Below are 3798 nucleotides of genomic sequence, written 5' to 3'. Positions count from 1 at the left end.
GTTTTAACTGCAGTGATGTTAGGAAGGATAAAAACCCAGAATGCTCTTGAATGCCTAGAATGCTGGGGAATAACTGAATAAACTATGGTCCAACTGTAACTGTAGGAGGCACTAGATTTATATCAGAAAGAGGTATTAGGGGAAACTGGGTGGCGAAGTGAGTTAAGCGTCTGACTCTTGGTTTCAGCTCAGGTCATAATCTCAGGGTCATGAGATCCAGCCCCATGTCAGGCTCTGCCCTCAGTGGGGAATCTGCTTGAGATTCTCTCTGCCTCTGTCTCTGCCCTCCTAAAATAAATAAATCTTTTAAAAAGGAGGTATTAGATTTTTATTTGTTGATAAGGAAAAATGACAAAATATAAAGCAAAAAAATAAGTTGCAGAGAACTGCTTATGATTCCATTTTTATAGAAGGGAAAACACCACACACACACACACACACACACACACACACATACACATACACACACACTCCTCTGTATATTAAAGAAACTATCTGAGAAATAGGGAAAAAGACAATGAACTTTCCATATTCCCCTTTATATTGTTTGAAATATTATAACAATCATGTATTGCCCTGTGATATTTATAAAAGCAAAAAAATTTAAATAAACAAGATTTTTTTCTGTATTTGGCTTTGATGAGTAATAAACATATATGCAAGAATACAAGGTGACAGTTAGTAGAAGTTAGCTGAAGTTAGCAGAGACTCATCTTCAGCCTCCTGAACGATTTATCTTCTCTCCAGGCAGAGCAACTCACAGTGTGGGATCTGTATACCAGCCCCAGTCCAGAATCTAGGAGTAGCTATGTACAGACTTTTCTTGCATTTTGCCAGAGTGATTTTATATCTGCTGACTGTAATAATTTTCAAAACTAATTAGGTAAATGTTTTTATGTCTTTTAATTTCATTTTTCTAATAATGCATTTTTATCGTGTTTTATAAAATCATCGGTCCATGATTCTAACAAAACAGAGAAGCACAATTTTAAACATTGAAAGTCAATATTCAAAAGGATAAAACTTTAGGAACTTTAATAATAAAAGATTAAATTGTGTTAAATGTGTTTGGATGATATTAATACATTCAAACTCTTATACTATGATCCCAAATAGGTTACAAGAAAACCCTCTGGTAATCAGAAGAGATTTCTAACTATGTTACATAAATGATCAAGCCGGTTCTCTTGTGAGGAACAATGAAGTCTAGAATGTATTTACAAGCGAAGACAAAGAGAAGTGGTGAGTAGATGAAACCCCAGACAACTTTAGAAACTGACAAGAGCTCAGCCAAAGATACTTTACCGTTTGCCAAAGCTATAGATAAAAAAACAAAGTTACTGACTTTCATTTTTCTCCCCTCTCATACTTCTGAGTCAAGATGCATCTACAGATGAGAAAAGACAGGTAGTAAGAAAGAGAAGCCAGGGGCCCGCGGGGGTGGGAAGTGGGGGTCTGACTTTCCTGCGCTGACACTATTTTAAGTTTCCCTTACCAGTACTCTATGCTAGGGGGAGAGGAAAGAGCTCACCACCAGCTAGGAACCATGTCTTCTGAGTTTTCCTGACAGAGACATATTTTTTAAAATCAGACTACACTGAGTTAGACTTACCGAGAAAAACTGGCTAGAAGACTAAAGAACCAAATAGGCTTCTGGCCAAAAGCTAAAATAGAAAATACGATGATTGGTCAATGCAAATTTCTTCTCTCCTCTCTAAAGTTTTCAAACCAGTGTTCAAGTGAGGTGCATTTCCAAACCTGGCAGCTTAAATGTAAATAACCTCGAGGGCCACGGATAAAATGCTTGACAATTCACAGCCATGGGGCTGACATATGGAAATCCTGGATTCTCGCTGAACGGTGAGCAGACATTGGAAGATCTATGACACATTTGGGTACTTTGAGGATTTCTGAGAATTCAGGGAAAAAAAATTAGGTTATTTTTGGGTCAGTTGGACTTTACATGACAAAGGAGCCCTAAAGCGAAGAGAAGCCTGTATGTACATGACAATGCTGGAATAGTGTTTGGATTCCTTGTAACCCTCCATGTGTTCACAAGAGCCGTAGGGATGATGAAGCCCACCACCCCGACAGGTGCGGCATGTGGTGTGGGGGCCGTGTGAACTTCTAAAGCATGATTCCAAGCTGATGGTCGTCTGTTCCCCCTGCTCTGCTTCAAGGGTTCAACAACTTGGCCCCAAAGATGTGTCTTCAGTAGGTGGTGGCTGAATTGGAATGCCTCCACAGCCAGAAACAGAGCCTCGTGAACGAATGCACTAAAGACAAAGTGTATTGGATCGCACAGATTAGTGTAATAAAATGCAGCATCAGGCAACCAAGTGGTATTTTTACAAAGCTCCCACTCTGCTTGGCCCTGAACTACCTGTAAATTCAGTGCTTAGAAAGGGTCTTCCGGAGCATCTGGATGGCTCAGTGGGTTAAGCCTCTGCCTTCAGCTCAGGTCATGATCTCAGGGTCCTGGGATTGAGCCCCACATCGGTCTCTCTCCTCAGCACGGAGCCTGCTTCCCCCTGTCTCTCTGCCTGCCTCTCTGCCTACTTGTGATCTCTGTCAAATAAATAAATAAAATCTTAAAAAAAAAAAAAGAAAGTAAGAAAGAAGGAAAGAGAGAAAGAAAGTTTTCTCCGAGGAAGAACTCAGCAACACCAAAGTCGTTAGTCCAACTGGACTTCACCTGCCCATTCCACCAAGTCTACTGTACAGGGTACTAAAGTTCTTCCCCTTTGTCAGATTTGAGGCCCCGTTTTCATTCTTTGTTCCTCTCTGCAGCATCTGACTCTCCAGCAGCTTTTGATTTTCTCTTTTAATTATCCGCTTCCCCTGGGTAGCGGCTTCTGTTTCCTTCCTCTTTTCCTGCTCCTCCTTCTCTCCGTTTAACTGAGAGCATTTTTCAAGGCCCTGGGGTTCTCTCTCTTTGAGAAATCACCTATCCCCCACGCATTAATTCTCTCTCCCTGTAGATAACTCCCTAGCCTTTCCTTTGCACTTCTCTCCCTTATTTTCAACTCTCCATCGAATCATTTTTCTAGCATGTGGGGCCTCTAGGATGTATTCAGCCCATTCACAAAACTTCATTTCTTCCTCTTTTGCTATTCCCTGGACAAAAGAGGTTCTGTCTTGACCTCCTTCATTTCTTCAGCAGCAGAATTGTCTTCCCAGCCACCCAGGCTCCAAATTTTACAGTCTCCCTCTTCTTCAATTCCAATCATCCAAAGCCTGTTGATGTTTTTAAATCTCACCTCTGTTTCTTGCTACCCATTTGTTCTAACAAGACCCTGTTCATCTCAGAGTAACTGCTTCTTTCTTCTTTCCCAGTGTCTCCTCTTTCCAAATGGGCCAACCTGTTGCTACCATTTTGATCTTCCCATCACTGTCCCCAGCAAATCACCCCATAAAACCACCTGCCTCTCGTGTGATGAGGGGCAAACACAGCAGAGTTGCCAAGAGCTCAGGATCTGGGGACAGATGGCTGGGTTTTGAACCCCAGTGCCACCACTTAATGGCTATGTGCCTCAGTCTCTCATCCCAAAAACAGAGCTGATAATAATAGCCCCCTCAGAGGTTTGTTGTAAGGATAGAATTAGCTAAAAGATGTGAAGAACATGGAACAGTGCCCAGCACAGAAAGTGCTCATTTACTATAAAATATTGACAGCTCCCAGCTAGACTGTCCTCCACAGCATGTGCCCATTCTCCTTTCGGGATCACGCCTACCCTCATCCCAGCTTATACTGTGTGAGTGACCCCTTCTCCTCCTGGCTGTCCTATACAAATTCTG

The sequence above is a fragment of the Meles meles genome, chromosome 5, assembly GCF_922984935.1.
Source record: "Meles meles chromosome 5, mMelMel3.1 paternal haplotype, whole genome shotgun sequence".
NCBI lineage: Eukaryota > Metazoa > Chordata > Mammalia > Carnivora > Mustelidae > Meles > Meles meles.
Note: the sequence above shows the minus strand (reverse complement) of the source record.